Here is a 19408-nt window from a genome sequence, read left to right on the forward strand (position 1 = left end):
GGATCAGGAAAGGGCCCATTGCAGACCTTTGTTGAGCTCCACAGAATGCTGTAGTTGTCAGCTAAATTTAAACCAGGTCCCAATGTGGTAGGCAGCGCTCAAGTAGAAAAGTCCAAGTTAGCAGTTAGTGTCGACCCATCTATGTAGTGTTGGACTGGGGGGCCTAGTCCTTTGTGGAGATCCACAACATGTTGCAGTTGTCAGCTAAAGTTGAACCAGGTCTCAAAGTTGTAGACAGTGCTCAAGTAGAAAAGTTCAAGTTTGCAGTTAGTGTCAACCCGTGTATGCAGTGTTGGACTGGGGGAGTCTAGGTCCACTGGGGCTGCCACATCAGGGCCCCCGGCCCAGCCGAAAGGACTCACGTGCTCCCACCACCGACACAAATCCCATGGCCCGCCCCAGCCACAAATCTCCCTCTGTCCCCCTTACCGGCCCCCCTGTCAACATGTACCTGCACCTCATTTCTTCATGTGATTGGGCGGGGGGAAGTCAGGAAGCACAGGAGCTGTACCCTGCACCAGGTCTGGACTGAGAATTAAAATAGACCCTGGCATTTCAGGAATTTAGAGGCTCAAGTAGCCCACTAAGAGGCCAGAACAGCCTCCACCAGCCCACTAAATACTGACTTTCTATGGCACCTTATAGCAGCCCCTCTGGCATTTGGCAGAACTCACAGATTGCCGTCCGGGCCTGCCCTGCACCAAGATATAGACCTCTTTTAGGCTTGCCTAGATGGTGGCCTAGACCTCTTATAGGACAATGGACCTAGGGTGATTTTCCAGCTAAGATGGTGAGTTATAAAACAATTTGAATTGCCCCTCATTTCTTTCATTAGCAGATTCACTCAAGAGTCAACTGATTATTTCCTGACTACTGAATATCCATGCCACAATCCCTTGGATCAAGGCAGCTGCTGCTGAAATAATAAGAGGGCGATTCCAATAACTCTATTGGTTGCTCACTGAGGTGGAAAATGTTTGGGTGACAAAGTGCCCTGAATTAAAATTTTCTGCATTCCCCTCCATCAGGTCTCATTTACACAAAGATTCTTTATTAAATATAATTTTTTTGTAAAATATTTGTAAAATGAATAAATATTGGCGCTAAATATTAAAGAGGTATAATGAATAATATAACAAAATTAAACAGACAAATGTTATGTTAAATCTCTTTGAAGATTGCTCTTAGTATATCTTGTATCCCTAATTTTCCTCAAATGTTTCCTTTCTTTTGGTAGTGTCAAGGAATTTCAGGAACAGGAGACAACTTGAGATGAAAAACGAAGTCGACACAAACTCCATGGATTCTGAACTCACAGAACCCCAAACAAAGGATTTACAAAGTTTTATAGACTTCGGAACTTATGACCTGAGAACATACAAGTACAGGCGTAAAAGAGAAATCACTCCACAGCTCAGACAAAAACAAAACTGCTCTTATTGCCAAGCAGGTGGCTCTGCCGCAAGGCCAGGGTACTAAAGACCAAGGGTAGCTTGAGAATAGAATCATCCAAGTCAAGGGGGTTCCCTGGGGAATCTGCATACACTTTATTCTCTATTTATTTTATTCTCTGTCAGTAGTAACCTGTAACAAAGTTTAGTTGTAGTTACAAGAATATCTAAGGGTTTCAATCAATTTTCACTCCATATAGTAAACTTTAAGCTGATCTTTCAAACGTATCCAGGAGAGCAAATAGTGATTCTCCATAAATCTCACCCTATCTGACTTCAGGTTTAGCCCCCAGCACTATTTTAGCCCCCAACACTACTCCAGCCTCCCCCCAGAGGGAACCAGACTTTCAGTTTGGGAACCACTGCCTTATAGTATATGAGACACAATGGCACCAGCACAATTCAAGGTTCCAGACAGCCTTGCGCCAATGATAGGGAATGAGACATCTGAGCAAGCACTGGGCATGATACATTATCATTTAAATAAAAGTATGTGTATATATCATCCACGTAATACATATTTTGATAGAGGAGAAAAATGTCCTGGGCTGCTTACAATCGGTGCCTGATGAGACCAGCACAGGAGATATTGCTGCTCAGAGATCAATGATTCACTCTGTTACACAACGATAAAAGCAAAGTGGTCTGGCTGCAATAATGCAAGTGATACCACAATTCTAAACTCTGGGATTTTAACAATAAACACAGCCCCTGATTTATTAATTTAGGTGATAAAAAACAGTTATGATTTTCAGGCGCTGCTGTGGGATGTTGGGAGTTGTAGTCTAAAGCGGCACATCCCTTTAGAAAATATCTTAATGTTTAATCATAAGCCCTCGGGGGTTTGTCCTCTGTGCCCTCTCCGAAATCTGTCCTTCCCATCCCTACACGTTCATGGTTCATAATAACAGGAGTTAGAGGAATAATGGTGTCATAATGATGTCATCATATGCTTTTTGATAAACATACTGTTTTGCTGTTTCTCATATGACCGTCTTTATCTGAGAGTGACTGGGGGTCAAGCAGATGAGAGTGTGCCAGAGGCTCTGAAGGCCATTAGCTTTCCGACAAAATACACTGAATAGCTCAATATTTCCCTGATTTATTAAACATAGTGCCAATGGTTCTTCATAGTGGCTTAAATATTTTTTCCAGGCAGCTACACAATATGCAGCTAAACCCAATAAATAAAATCTAGAGCCTAGGAAACCCTTGTGGGGTGTCAGGCCCATGTGCAGTCCTACCCCCTGCCTTCATAGTATTTATGCCTGTGTATAATTGTATATAATACACAATAGCCATGAATATCTTTTAAATTATATTCTTATAAACGGTAAGTTCTGATGTCATCAGTTATAAACGGTGAGTTCTGATGTCATTTCTGTCACATGACTCACTGAAAGTTGTGTATTATAATAAATAAAGTACCCCCAGTTGTAAAATATGCGGATATTAGAAGTTACCTCGGAATTCCATGACCTGTATAAAAACACGAGGCCGAACATGAAACTCCTCAGGAACTGATAATATCCTTATATTTTACAAGAGGGGGTACTTTATTCACTATATACTGTAATACACAAAAGCCATGAATATCCTGTAAATTATACCCTTATAAACGGTGAGTTCTGATGTCATCAGTTATAAACGGTGAGTTCTGATGTCATTTCTGTCACATGACTCACTGAAACTTGTGTTTTATAATAAATAAAGTACCCCCTCTTGTAAAATATGAGGATATTAGAAGTTACCTCGGAGTTCCATGACATGTATATAAATGGTCATGAACCTCCTCGGTAACTTATAATATCCTTATATTTTACAAGAGGGGATACTTTATTCACTATATAATACACAAGAGCCATGAGTCACCTTGCCTGTGTCACCTTGGAGCACCACAACCTGTGAGTCTTGTGACTTTATATTGTCATGAAACTCCAAGAACTTCTAATATCCTGGACACTCGGCACAGGGCGTTTTTTTGAATGTTTCTTTTTCCAAAGAATTTAGTCAGTGCACCTCTTGCGTGTACCATGGCAGAAAGAATTCCCCAGAGCTTTCGGAATCTGATTTTCCATATAATTGTGTAGAATTATCTAAGTTGTTAACTTTGATAAGGTCAACATTGGTCTGTAGATCTTTAGCTGTAACAGATGCCACTTTAATAGACACTGGATCAAGAGCTGGGCAGGAAGATAAATGATGTTGTACAATCGCACAATCCACATTCATAATCTCTTCAATCAAATTATAGCCAGTCAACGTATTATCAAGTTCACGCTAAGCCATTACAATGCTTTACATATTGCTGCCAATGAAGGTTGTGCCAGTTAAATTAATTTTTTCCTTTGCAGACACAGGGCAGAAATCTTATTTGATGCCTTCATTCCTTATCTCAGGTTTTTCCCCCCCTTGTGGATTGGGAGGATGCAGGTTGAACGCTGACATTCAAGTCTCCTCTGGCTCCGCAACCTCTCCAGTTTGTTAAGAGCCAGGAAGTTAGATTTTCTCTCCATGCCTTACATTTTGTCAGCTTCAATGCTTTAATGGCAGATATAAACACCGGGAAGGGAAGTGTGGCTGTGGGATAGCAGGTATAGTAGGGAGAGATGGTGCCTATAGTAACAGTGGGATAATAGTCTCTGGGAAGGGAGTGTGACTGTGGGATAGCAGGTATAGTAGGGAGAGATGGTGCCTATAGTAACAGTGGATAATAGTCTCTGGGAAGGGAGTGTGACTGTGGGATAGCAGGTATAGTAGGGAGAGATGATGTCTATAGTAACAGTGGGATAATAATCTCTGGGAAGGGAGTGTGACTGTGGGATAGCAGGTATAGTAGGGAGAGATGGTGTCTATAGTAACAGTAGGATAATAGTCTCTGGGAAGGGAGTGTGACTGTGGGATAGCAGGTATAGTAGGGAGAGATGGTGTCTATAGTAACAGTGGATAATAGTCTCTGGGAAGGGAGTGTGACTGTGGGATAGCAGGTATAGTAGGGAGAGATTGTGTTTATAGTAACAGTAGGATAATAGTCTCTGGGAAGGGAGTGTGACTGTGGGATAGCAGGTATAGTAGGGAGAGATGGTGTCTATAGTAACAGTAGGATAATAGTCTCTGGGAAGGGAGTGTGACTGTGGGATAGCAGGTATAGTAGGGAGAGATGGTGCCTATAGTAACAGTGGGATAATAGTCTCTGGGAAGGGAGTGTGACTGTGGGATAGCAGGTATAGTAGGGAGAGATGGTGTCTATAGTAACAGTGGGATAATAGTCTCTGGGAAGGGAGTGTGACTGTGGGATAGCAGGTATAGTAGGGAGAGATGGTGCCTATAGTAACAGTGGATAATAGTCTCTGGGAAGGGAGTGTGACTGTGGGATAGCAGGTATAGTAGGGAGAGATGATGTCTATAGTAACAGTGGGATAATAGTCTCTGGGAAGGGAGTGTGACTGTGGGATAGCAGGTATAGTAGGGAGAGATGGTGCCTATAGTAACAGTGGGATAATAGTCTCTGGGAAGGGAGTGTGACTGTGGGATAGCAGGTATAGTAGGGAGAGATTGTGCCTATAGTAACAGTGGGATAATAGTCTCTGGGAAGGGAGTGTGACTGTGGGATAGCAGGTATAGTAGGGAGAGATGGTGTCTATAGTAACAGTGGATAATATTCTCTGGGAAGGGAGTGTGACTGTGGGATAGCAGGTATAGTAGGGAGAGATGGTGTCTATAGTAACAGTGGATAATATTCTCTGGGAAGGGAGTGTGACTGTGGGATAGCAGGTATAGTAGGGAGAGATGGTGCCTATAGTAACAGTGGATAATAGTCTCTGGGAAGGGAGTGTGACTGTGGGATAGCAGGTATAGTAGGGAGAGATGGTGCCTATAGTAACAGTGGATAATAGTCTCTGGGAAGGGAGTGTGACTGTGGGATAGCAGGTATAGTAGGGAGAGATGGTGTCTATAGTAACAGTGGATAATAGTCTCTGGGAAGGGAGTGTGACTGTGGGATAGCAGGTATAGTAGGGAGAGATGGTGTCTATAGTAACAGTGGATAATAGTCTCTGGGAAGGGAGTGTGACTGTGGGATAGCAGGTATAGTAGGGAGAGATGGTGCCTATAGTAACAGTGGGGATAGTAGGACAAGCCAGTTACAGTAAGACAAAGTGGCAAGATTAGGTCTCAAGCTTGGGCACAGAAACCCTTGTGAATTCTGATATCCTTATGTTTATATACATTACCCCATTCATATATATGATACACACACTACTTCTATATAATGTTAATGTATGCCTCAATGTCACATTTAAGTATTACAACAAGTATTATATATCAAAAACTGAAGACTGAATTTTGCACTTTTGTTCCTTTTAAACCATGCCAATGTGTGTATTCCTGTGTGTATGTGTGTCTGTGTCCTTGTGTCTGTGCATGTGTTTGTATCAGTGTGTATATGAGAATATGAATGTAATGATGGTAGTGAGTGGGTGTGGGTGTCATTCTCATATAAGAGGCATTCATTAGCATTCTCTTGACTATAAGGGGACACATTTGAACCAAGCCTTTCCTTGCCCTTTAGTTACAAACTGTCCCGTTCTGCCTCCTAAATGGCAGATCAATGGAATAACTTAGTTGCCATCACCTCTGGGACCTGACATGCCATTTTTGTATTAAGAGATAATGGCGTTGGTCGGTGACTTAAAAAGACAGAGATAAAAATCTGGAAAATAGAAATCAATTAATATTAATATCCAGAACGCAGGGCAGGGGAGGCTGGCGGCCGGGTGTTTTACCACAGGGTCTGTAAGTTCATTTGTTTGTTTTACAATCACTTGCTCAGGAAGGTGCCGCTTGATGAGGTTAAAGAGATCCTCCGAGCAAGATCCTATTGATTTTAATTACTGGAAGCAGCCCACGGGGAGTACAGGCTTTTGCTGTTTATTTAGCCATCTCATCCCGCAGCCTTTGTGCAAGGGCCGATAGCATCACTCGCCCTCATTATTACAACCACAACAAAAAAGACAGAAAAAGGTGCTTCGAGGCCTGAGGAATTGGGATAAAAGCCGTCCCCTCCATCAGCAATAAAGCTTCCAAGCCACAACAAACAGGGATAAGAGAGAGGAGCTTTGTATGTCTTCAACTACCTTGGAAATAAATGTTAGGCCTAGGAAAATGCTTACAGTGTTCCTCATGGCAGGACAAGGGCCACCTTTGTAGCACGGAATTAAATAACAGGCCCACGGGCATTGTGGGTGATTACTAGTAAATGACTCTGTAGAAGAGGAGGGATTCCATAGATTGTCCTTGTTAGTCACTTCCTTAAAGGGGTTGTTCACTTTTAAATGAGTATGATGTAGAGAGTGATATTCTGAGACAATTTGCAATTGGTTTTCATTTTTTATTGTTTGTGGCTTGTGAGTTATTTAGCTTTTTATTCAGCAGCTCTCCAGTTTCTGGTTGCTAGGGTCCAGATTATTAAGCAACCATGCATTGATTTGAATAAGAGACTGGAATATGAATAGGAGAGACGAGTAATAAATAGTAGCAATAACAATACATTTGTAGCCTTACAGAACATTTGTTTTTTTTAGCTGGGGTCAGTGACCCCCATTTTGAAGGCTGGAAAGAGTCAGATTCAAAAACTATAAAAAAAGAAATAATGAAGGCCAATTGAAGTTGCTTAGAATGAGCCATTCTATAACATACTAAAAGACAATGTAAAGGTGAATTACTCCTTTAAGAGAGGTGTAAAAGGAGAGAGAGCCAAGAGGAGGCCCCAGTAGCGAAGGGCAAATTTCTCCTGTTTCGAAAATTTTTGAGAATTTCCCGTGAAATTCACTACACGGTGAAAAATTAGCGAAATGCGAATTTTGACACCGGCATCAATTTTTTTTTAATGCCGCCGAAAATTTGAACCATATTAAAGTCAATGGGAGCCTGTTAATTGTCGTGGGCGTCGAAATTGTCACCAGCTTCGGAATTGTCGCCGGCATCAAATAAAATGTGACGTTGGTGAAAATTCATCCAGCAAATTTTCTCGTCAATTTCGAGAATTTATTTGCCAGTGGCAAAACATGGAGATTCGCTGCAAATTCGCAACTGCCGAATAGATCCGCCCATCACTAGGCCCCAGTAAAGGCAAAGAAGCACAGGACCCTACCATAGGCCACCATCTAGTGACAGTCACAGAGCAGGAACCCCATGACTTAGTCACAGCAAGTGACTAACTCCTATTATAGAACACTCTTGGGGGGGAATTCACAAAAATGTCAGTATAGGTAAATGTCTTAAAAACGTTGCATTCATTTTCATTTTGCTGATTTTTCACAGACCAATTTTCAGTAATTTTTCTGCCTCTATTGACCATTTTCAAAATATGTTGATAAAAAGTAATGAAGGCTACATTTGTGTCATATATACAGCCTTTCTGAGAATTAGACATACCTACCACATTTTTATTGTCAAAATGTCTCCGCCATAACGAAACTGTCAAGTCTGAATAAAGAATTTTTTTGGAGCACTAATAACCTATTTACTGTGCAATAATGACCATTTTTTACCGTGAATACGTCACTTTTTAAAATGTGTCGCCATTACAGCAAATCCATAAAACAACAACATTCCTCCTGTGAATTTGTTGGGCTTACAACATTTTTTTCGGACACTTTGAGAACTGCAAACCTACCGACACTTTTGTGAACTCCTACTTGTTGGTGAGCCTTTACCACAGGATTCTGCCTCCTCTCCCATCAGAGTTTTACTTCGTCAGTACATTGAATATTCCGTCACATTGATCCTTCTTGATCTATTTTCTCATCGCTGTACAAAAGAAGTGCCAATTATTCTTTATTTGAATGTTCAGTTCATGGGTAAGAATCACCGGCACGGCGGCACCCCTAAATATTCCACCATGTCACTGACACAATGTGTGAGATTTATAGTTCAGCTACAACATGATCTTTGCTGTCCGCCTGCTACAGTGCATGTGCTGGTCAGTAGGTTAAAAACCGTGACATCAATATGATGTCATTGCAACATGGCAGTTCTGTAGAGCTGTGGGACCAGTTATCCAGAATGCTCGGGACCTGGGGTTTTCCGGATAACAGATCTTTCTGTAATTTGGATCTTCATACCTTAAAGGGCATGTAAAGGCAAAGAAATAAAATCCAATTTTTACTTTCTTTAATGAAAAAGAAACCTCTTCTCCAATCTACTTTAATAAATCTCCAATATACTTTAATTAAAAAATGTTTACTGTTTTTATAAGAAACCTGACTGTATGCAGTGAAATTCTCCCTTCATTTACTGCTGTGGATAGGAATTGTCAGACGGTCCCTAACTGCTGAGCAGGGAAACAATCAGACTTATGAACAGCAGGGGGAGCCCCCACCTTACTTTCCAGCCCACCTTACTTTCCAGCCATGCAGAACACAAGCAGCTTTGTTTATGACGATCCCTAAGCAGCCCAGACCCCACTGAGCATGTGCACATTAGTCTTGGTCTTGCAAAGATGTTTAACAAAGTTACAAGATGGTGACCCCCCCGTAGCCAATTTATGAAAGCATAAATTATTTGTTTGATTAGGCTTGTGGTGCAGTAAGTTCATGTTTATATTTAGTATACAAAATACAGCATTTCTAGCCTTATTCTATTTTAGACTTTATATGCCCTTTAAGTCTACTAGAAAATCATGTAAACATTAAATAAACCCAATAGGCTGGTTTTGCTTCCAATAAGGATTAATTATATCTTAGTTGGGATCAAGTACAAAGTTACTGTTTTATTATTATAGAGAAAAGGGAAATCATTTTTAAAAATTTGGATTATTTGATTATAATGGAGTCTATGGGAGACGGCCTTTCTGTAATTCCGAGCTTTCTGGATAATGGGTTTCTGGATAACAGATCCCATACCGGTAGTACATCACTTAAATATTAAATAAACCCAATAGGTTGGTTTTGCCTCCAATAAGGATTAATTATATCTTAGTTGGGATCAAGCACAAGCCACTGTTTTATTATTACACAGAAAAAGGAAATCATTTTTTTAAAAATTTGGATTATTTGGATGGGAGACAACCTTTTCCATAATTCAGAGCTTTCTGGATAACGGGTTTCTGGATAATGGATCCATACTTGTACAATGAGTCGCTGCTGCCTGTCTGCACTTAATGCTGAGCAACCCCACGTGCAGGAAGAACAGGAACCCATGTGCAAAACCTAAACACCAATGTTGTATACAATTATTCACACGATCAGCCTGTGATTGATCCCCTTTAAAATGATATTTTTTTTAAACAGAAAACTGCATTCTACAAAGTAAACAAACTCGTAAGGAAGAAAACGGATATTTCTAATGTATTTCAGACCGGCACATTGTATGTATTGATATTTCTGGAAGAATAACCCAGTTTAATGAGGTGCATAACAATCATAATATCAATTGATAGGTGCAGTTGGACAGTACCTGACCCGTCGTGCTCCCTGCTGGAATAAGTATTAATTCAGATGAGAAATGTTGAATCATATGTTGATACTGAGCATCCCACCTCGGCTAATCTAATCAAAAGTGACAGCTGCGAGGCAAAGCCTTTCTGGCTCCATGTTTTCCGCCCAATCCCTATGTTATCCAATCTGTTTGCCCGGCTCTGCTATAAAATGTTCAGCCTTGCACTTTTCCCTTGTTGGGATAATTTTTACAATATATTATCTCTGTGTCAGTCCATCAGAACTAGTGTGTGTACATAGTGTCAGAGTGTTCCTGACCTCTCTACTTACCAGCAGAATGGAGGACTTGGGTACAGATTACATCTTAAACGAAGGGCTGACTGCAGAACGGGATTTTATTGCGCCGGTGTCAGACAATCAGGCTATAAATTATACTTGTTCACTTTCCCTTCATTTTAGCAGACCCTTTTTCTGGCAGGGGCTGTATTGTGTGCAGCAGCATGGGGAGATGTATTCAGCCTTAAAACTGCCATAGAAATAAGGTCTGTTATGCAAAAAAATGGACAGTTTGGCCTTTACATTTCTGTCTGGTTAGCACATTTATTAGCCCTAGAAACTGTCCAGTTGTCTAAGGGGCCCATTTACTTAGCTCGAGTGAAGGAATAGAGGAAAAATAGTTCGACTTTCAAATGTTTTTTTGGCTACTTCGACCATCGAATGGGCTAATTCGACCTTCGACTAAAACCTTCGGCTTTGAATCGAACGATTCGAAGTAAAAATCGTTCGTCTATTCGACCATTCGATAGGCGAAGTACTGTCTCTTTAAAAAATTCTTCGACCCCCTAGTTCGCCACCTAAAACCTACCGAGGCCAATGAAGCCCATACGCATCCTAACAATTTTCTGATCGAAGGAATATCCTTCGATCGATGGATTGAAATCATTCGAATCGTTCAATTTGAAGGATTTAATCGAACGATTATTCCTTCGATCGTAGGAATAGCGCTAAATCCTTCGACTTCGATATTCGAAGTCGAAGGATTTTACTTCGACGGTCGAATATCGAGGGTTAATTAACCCTCGATATTCGACCCTAGGTAAATGTGCCCCTAAATGTCAGAATGAAGGCTTAGACTGAAAATAGACTGAAACAGACTGAAGAACATTCAATAGTTAAAATATAGTCAGGGTAGGGCTGGTTTCTGGTTGGGTGATTTCACAGTTAAGAGGTCTATTTAATGACCCACTGTGGGGGTTATTTCTAGAAGTCCGAATTTATCTCAACATGTTCTGCCAAAAACTCTGATTTTGTATTTTTTTTTGTAGTAAATAACCCCCTTTTTTGTAGTAAATAACCCCCTTAGAGCCTTTAGTAAAGGGGTGGTTCACTTTTAAGTTTACTTTTAGTATATTATAGAATGGCCAATTTAATTTTTTTTTTAATTATTTGCCTTTTCTTCTGACTCTTTCCAGCTTTCAAATGGGGAGTCACTGATTCCATCTAAAAGCAAATGCTCTTTGGCTACAGATTTATTGTTATTGCTACTTTTTATTACTCATCTTTTTATTCAGGCCTCTCCTATTCATATTCTAGTCTCTTATTCATATCAATTAATGGTTGCTAACTTGCTAGGGTAATTTAGACCCTAGCAACCAGAAATTAAATTGCAAACTGGAGAGCTGCTGAATAAAAAGCTAAATAACTTAACCACAAATTGCATATTGTCTGGGAATATCACTCTCAACATCATACTAAAAGTTAGTTTAAAGGTGAACAACCCCTTTAATCGCTGGATGCAATAAAATGCAGGGCGTTGGGATGGTAAACCTGGAGCACCTTTGGCTACTGCAAATATGGAGTTGAGTAGCTGAATTCTCTTGATTAAACCATAGATAAGTGGGTGTGCCAAAGTGCAGAGGGCAACACTTCCAAGTGACCAAGTTCTAGGTGTAGGGGTCCATAAGGCGACAATAAATGCACAGGTTTGGTCTTACTGATTGTGATTTAAGTATCTGGGCATATATAGCACCTTGGGGTGGCTAATTGGACAGACAGTCTTTTAATCCAACTGGATTGCATCTGTCCTGGCTAAAAAATGTATTGACTGATGAATGAATTATGAATGAGGCATCTGCAGGTCCAGAAGTGTCCACGTAGAACCCATTTGCAGCCAAATCAGAATCAAGCCTGAAACCCAGATCCATTCATTTCATTTGGTTTCTTTCACTTGCTGTGTTTCACCACACCCCCCCACATTAAACCAATCCCTGAAAGAGCTTTTCTTACTGTATTCATTTAAATCTGACATATAACTGGACATACATCTAAGCAAGTCTGATGGTCATTAAATTGTGTATAAGCCACCCCAGTGCTCCAGTATTAATTGTCGTATATGGGAAAGATAAATGAGCATGAGAACTGGGGTATATTTTAGATAGAAACATGAAGGGCTGGCTGAGTGCATTTTGTTGTGGGGGGGGGGAAACCCCAGAAAGAACCATGGCTGGGTGCCCCAAGGTATTCTTGTTAGAAGGAGAGTGCCTTACTTTGGAGCCAAATGTACAGGGTTTCCCACAGAGCTTAGAAAGGGAAATCCCTGCTGCAGCAACTAGAGAGAATCAGATCTGTGAAGGAGTGAAAGTAGTTTCATGAAGAAGGAGAAGAAAAGGCTGCATTTTGCTCTGCTGGAGAAAGTATTTGAGCATTAGAAAACCAGTTTCTATCTCCTGCCTGTGGATACTTTGGCCACTGTGTGTTCCCCAGAGTGAGGACAGGTCTTGCTCGAGTACCTGCCACAAAGGAGCTGTTACTACTTTCAAAGGGAAAGGTACCTTGGTGCAGGTAGCGCTACTTGGGGACATAAGAGTGCTTGGGAAGGAACATTGAACTGACAGGAGTGATTCTGCATTTATCCACCCGGTGTGGAGTGTGGGACTGTGACATTGTGAGACTGTGCCAGGGGTTGATAGTCCACACAGGTTCCCCAGAGTAACAACTTTATTGTGTGATTTGTATTTACAGTTACTAAATACAGTTTTACATAAAGTTTATATTTGTTTTATTGCAAACTATGTGTGTTTTATTTTTCCTAGTGGAAATCCCCTGAAGTGTGCACCTCAGCGTTCCCTAGGTGGAGGCACTGCATTGTAAATCCCAGTCCCTGGTACTTTTCATATGCAAAAGGGTCTCAGGGCCCCTGGATTGAAAGAGACAGTAACCAAATTAGGATTATATGAATAAAACAGATCGATTTCTATTTCAAGAAACCCTGGATGTCACTGTCCATATATATATATATATATATATATATATATATATATATATATATATATATATATATATATATATATATATATATATATATATATATATATATATATATAGTGGTTCCAAGTGGGCAGCACTCTGCCTTTGAAACTTGTCTCAGGTGCATGTATCTTTAATACACTTTTGAATATTTCACTGGTCATTCCTTCATTATATATATATATATATATATATATATATATATATATATATATATATATATATATATATATATATATATATATATATATATATATATATACCACAAAAGTTAACCCCAGCACTCCAATATATAGCCCCCTGAGAAAACATTTTTGCACAACTGAACTGTAACTTTTTATAAAAATGACACTTTTAGTTACAAAGTTTGTACAAAGTATGTATAAACTGTATATATATATATATATATATATATATATATATATATATATATATATATATATATATATATATCAGAGCTTTACTCTTCCACAGACAATAGATAATATTGATTGTATTCATAGCATTTATATGAATTTTAATGTTATTACTACCAACACTTTAGTTGCAGGAACCTTGATTTGTTAGTGTAAATTAAAAAAAAAATCATAATTATTTTGCACTATACTGTAGACAGTAGTACCCCCATTTTACGTTTTCAGAGGACCAGAAAAAAATGGTGTTTAAATCCAGGAATATGTAAAATCAGGGAAATGTATTATGCATAATATATAGGTGGGACCACAAAACAACAATGTAAAACGAAGGAATAACTTAAAATCAGGGGATGTAAAATGGGGGTTCTACTGTGTATATATCCATTCCAGGCAGATACCATGTCTATACCATGTCTAACAGCACAAAATTGACCTGCTTAAAGGTTTTACGCTCCAGCTAAATTATTTGATCATGACCACTGACATGTGCTTGTGACGGTAATTGGTTGCCTTATAGGAAGAGAAAGGAGCAAGTGGCTAGCGAGGCAATGTCAGGAAAACAATCAGGATATCGGACAGGCATGGGGGCAAGGTAGACAGCTCCTGACAGACCACTGTCTGCTCACGATAAGCAATGCAGATTAGCTATATAAGCTCCATCTAAACACTTTCCCCTAATAATCCCCTTTTACTCTCTTTCACAGCCAGGTAACAAGCAGAAAACCCCCCAAGGGCAGACATCAGTCTTTACTACTGGTCGCAAATCCTTCCCCTCGCCTCCCAAATCTGGTGGATGTTGCCATACAATTAGTTTTAAATGTCAATTTCATGGCAGCTTATGAGATGGAGAATGGAAAAGAAGCAGCAGCAGAAGATACCCATCAGAATAGGCTGTGGCTGTATTGACCCCAGGCTCGCTTAAGTTTTTTGCTGATGGAGAGGGATAACGCTAAAATACATAGATTTATTTCTGTCATTTTCCTAAACATTATGATACAGAAAAGCAAAACTAAGATAGAATTCTACCCAATGCTTCCATTAGTGGGTAAAAAAATAAATAAATTGCATTTTCTTAATACTTAGAAGACTTAGGTCTGTAATCATTTTGGTTGTATTTTATTGTACTTTTATTGGCCAGATGTTAGAAAATTAGCACAGGTATGGGATCCATTAGCTGGAAACCTGTTATCCAGAAAGATCCGAATTACAGGAATATAATCTCTCAGCAAATCCCAGCAGCAAGAGATGTAGTACAGCTCTGAATTACAGGAAGGTCATCACCCATAGACTCCATTTTAATCGAATAATTCAAATTCTTAAAAATAATTTCCTTTTTCTCTGTAGTGATTGTACTTGATCCCAAACAAGATATAATTAATCCTTATTGGAGGCAAAGCAGCCTATTGGGTTTATTTAATATTTCAATAATTTTTTAGCAGACAAAGTAGAGAGATCCAAATTACAGAAAAACCCCTTACCTGGAAACACCAGGGGGCTGATTCACTATGGGTCGAATATCAAGGGTTAATTAACCCTCGATATTCGACTAGGAATTGAAATCCTTTGACTTCGAATATCGAAGTCGAAGGATTTAGCGCAAATTCTGCGATCGAACGATTCAAAGGATTTAAATCCAACGATCGAAGGAATATCCTTCGATCAAAAAAACTTAGGCAAGCCTATGGGGACCTTCCCCATAGGCTAACATTGACTTCGGTAGCTTTTATCTGCCGAACTAGGGGGTCGAAGTTTTTTTTAAAGAGACAGTACTTCGACTATCGAATGGTCGAATAGTCGAACGATTTTTACTTCCTTCGATTCGAAGTCGTAGTCGTAGTCGAAGGTCGAAGTAGCCCATTCGATGGTCGAAGTAGCCCAAAAAAACCTTCGAAATTCGAAGTTTTTTTACTTCGAATCCTTCACTCGAATTTAGTGAATCGGCCCCATAGTCTCAATGTTAGCAATAGTAATCTTTATTTTAGCAGATTAAGAAGAGTCTATAATGCTCCTATGTAGTCTACAATTTAGCACTTCTTACCAGTGATGGGCGAATTTATTTGCCTGGTGCGAATTTGCAGCTAATTTCCGCTTATTTGCCGCTGGCGAATAAATTCTAAAAATTGCCGCAAAAATTCGCCGGCATGGAAGTTTTCTGATGCCATTTCCGACGCCGGCGACAATTCTGACGCTGGCGACAATTTACCGCACGCCCATTGACTTTAATGCAATTGGATTTAATAGGTGCGCGTCAAATTGCCGCTGGCAATGAAATTGACAAAACTTGTGTTTCACGAATTTTTCATAGGGAAATTCGCCCATCACTACTTCTTACATCAAATAATCATCTTTACTCCTTAATAAAATGATTTTGTTCAGGTTCTAATAAAGGTGGCCATACACGGGCAGATAATGCTGCTGATATTGGTCGTTTAGATCAATTTGACAGCTAATCTGCCGTGTATAAAAGGCTTCCGCTCTTCGTAATCCGATCGTTCGTGCATAGGGCCGAACGTTCAGGTTACCCCCGATATAGCCCTGCCGTTAGAAGCATATCAGGGAAAAGATATCGCCAAACGAGCGTATCTTATAGTGTATGGCCACCTTTATTTACTGTTGCAAATGTAACCGCAACAAAGCAGCTTTGCTTAAACTGTCATGCACCCACTACCAAGTTCTGCTTGCATTTATTAATGTGAATAAGGCCCTGCGAGTTAAAGGAACTATATTTTACACTTAGGGGCAGATGCATCAAGGGTCGAATATCGAGGGTTAATTAACCCTTGATATTCGACTGGGAAATGAAAATCCTTCGACTTCGAATATCGATCTCGAAGGATTTTGCGCAAATACTTCGATCGAACGATTAAATCCTTCGAATCGAAGGATTCGAAGGATTTTCATCCAACGATCGAAGGCTTGTCCTTCGACCAAGAAAACTTAGCCTAACATAGGCTAACATTGGGTTCGGTAGCTTTTAGGTGGCGAACTAGGGGGTCAAAGTTTTTTCTTAAAGTGACAGTACTTCGATTATCGACTGGTCGAACAGTCAAACGATTTTTAGTTCGAATCCTTTGATTCGAAGTCATAGTCGAAGGTCGAAGTAGCCCATTCGATGGTTAGGATTCGGCCTAATCGTTTGTGAACCGAATCCGAACCCTAATTTGCATCTGTAAATTAGGGGGAAAGGAGGAAAGAGTACCTCGTGGAGAGTGCGTAGTTAAAAAAAAATTGACTTCCTTGTTTGTGTGATGTAAATAAGTCATGTGATTTTTTGGATTCAGTTCGGCTGAATCTGAATCCTGCTGAAAAACGCTGAATCTTGGCCAAATCCCGAACTGATGAAGTACATAGTTACGAAACGCGTCAGACCATGTGTTAGCATTTCTTCTTTTAAACTGATGTAAACCAATAAAGGATGAATTTTTAACCAACAACCTATCTGAGCGATCCTTTTGACTTTGGAGTGCGCTGCAACGACTTGGATGTGAATAGGCGAATCCCGAACTGACAACTAGGGATGTAGCGAACGTCGGAAAAAAAGTTCGCGAACATATTCGCGAACTTGCGCAAAAATGCGAGCGGTTCGCGAACGGTTCGCGAACCCCATAGACTTCAATGGGAAGGCGAACTTTAACATCTAGAAAAGACATTTCTGGCCAGAAAAATGATTTTAAAGTTGTTTAAAGGGTGCAACGACCTGGACAGTGGCATGCCAGAGGGGGATCAAGGGCAAAAATGTATCTGAAAAATCTGCCTGTGTGTGCTTGGAAGAGATAGTGTAGGGGGAGAGCTGTTAGTGATTTCAGGGACAGATGATAGTAAGTTTGCTGGCTAGTAATCTGCTTGATACTGCTCTGTATTGGAGGGACAGAAGTCTGCAGGGATTTGAGGGACATTTTAGCTTAGGTAGCTTTGCTGGCTAGTAATCTACTCTTTAAACAACTGCCATACGTTGACCTTGTAGGCATTGTTTGCCCAGTTTTTTTGGCCACAGCCACTGAAGCACAGAGGCCAGAAAAAATATGCCATATAAATGCTGAAAATAGTCATTTTTTTGGTCGCAGCCACTGAAGCACAGTTGCCAGAAAAATTATGCCATATAAATGCTGAAAATATAAATTTTTTTGGTTGCAGCCACTGAAGCACAGAGGCCAGAAAAATTATGCCATATAAATGCAGAAAATATGCATTTTTTTGGTCGCAGCCACTGAAGCACAGTTGACAGAAAAATTATGCCATATAAATGCTGAAAATATAAATTTTTTTGGTTGCAGCCACTGAAGCACAGAGGCCAGAAAAATTATGCCATATAAATGCAGAAAATATGCATTTTTTTGGTCGCAGCCACTGAAGCACAGTTGCCAGAAAAATTATGCCATATAAATGCTGAAAATAGTAATTTTTTTGGTTGCAGCCACTGAAGCACAGAGGCCAGAAAAATTATGCCATATAAATGCAGAAAATATGCATTTTTTTGGTCGCAGCCACTGAAGCACAGTTGACAGAAAAATTATGCCATATAAATGCTGAAAATATAAATTTTTTTGGTTGCAGCCACTGAAGCACAGAGGCCAGAAAAATTATGTCATATAAATGCAGAAAATAGGCATTTTTTTGGTCGCAGCCACTGAAGCACAGAGGCCAGAAAAAATTAAACCAGTAGGGTTTGCACCCTAGTTTGTAACGGTGGCGGAGGGAGGAGGAGGACGCTAAAGGACAGCTGTGTGTGGAGTCATGAGGCTTGAAGAGAAGGACAGCTGCATAGAAGTCAGAACAAGTCTTCCGGCGTGCAGTAACCCTCCGAGATCCACCCCTCATTCATTTTAATAAAGGTCAGGTAATCGACACTTTTGTGACCTAGGCGAGTTCTCTTCTCAGTTACAATCCCTCCTGCTGCACTGAAGGTCCTTTCTGAGAGCACACTTGAGGCTGGGCAAGACAAGAGGTTCATGGCAAATTGTGACAGCTCTGGCCACAGATCAAGCCTGCGCACCCAGTAGTCCAGGGGTTCATCGCTCCTCAGAGTGTCGATATCTGCAGTTAATGCCAGGTAGTCCGCTACCTGCCGGTCGAGGCGTTCTTTGAGGGTGGATCCAGAAGGGTTGTGGCGCTGCCTTGGACAGAAAAACATTTGCATGTCTGACGTTACAGACTGGCCAAAGGGCTTTGTCCTTGCAGGTGTGCTCGTGGCAGGATTACTGGCACCTCTGCCCCTGGAATGTTGATGAGTTCCTGAAGTGACATCACCCTTAAAAGCATTGTACAACATGTTTTGCAGGCTGGTTTGTAAATGCCGCATCTTTTCGGACTTGTGGTATGTTGGTAACATTTCTGACACTTTATGCTTGTACCGAGGGTCTAGTAGCGTTGCGACCCAGTACAGGTCCTTCTCCTTAAGCCTCTTGATACGGGGGTCCTTCAACAGGCATGACAGCATGAAAGACCCCATTCTCACAAGGTTGGATGCAGAGCTATCCATCTCCGCTTCCTCATTATCAAGGACTGCATCATCCACGGTCTCCTCCCCCCAGCCACGTACAAGACCAGGGGTCCCCAAAAGGTCACCACTAGCCCCCTGGGAAGCCTGCTCCTGTTGGTCCTCCTCCTCCTCCTCCTCCACAAAGCCACCTTCCTCCTCTGACTCCACTTCTGGCACCTCTCCCTGCGTTGCAGCATGTGCCTGGGTTCGTTCTGGTGATTCCGACCAGAAATCGTGCGCTTCCAGCTCCTCGTCACGCTGGTCTACAGCCTCATCTGTCACTCGTCGCACGGCACGCTCCAGGAATAAAGCGAAGGG

This window comes from Xenopus laevis, chromosome 1L (genome assembly GCF_017654675.1).
Source record: "Xenopus laevis strain J_2021 chromosome 1L, Xenopus_laevis_v10.1, whole genome shotgun sequence".
In the NCBI taxonomy this organism is placed as follows: Eukaryota; Metazoa; Chordata; class Amphibia; order Anura; family Pipidae; genus Xenopus; species Xenopus laevis.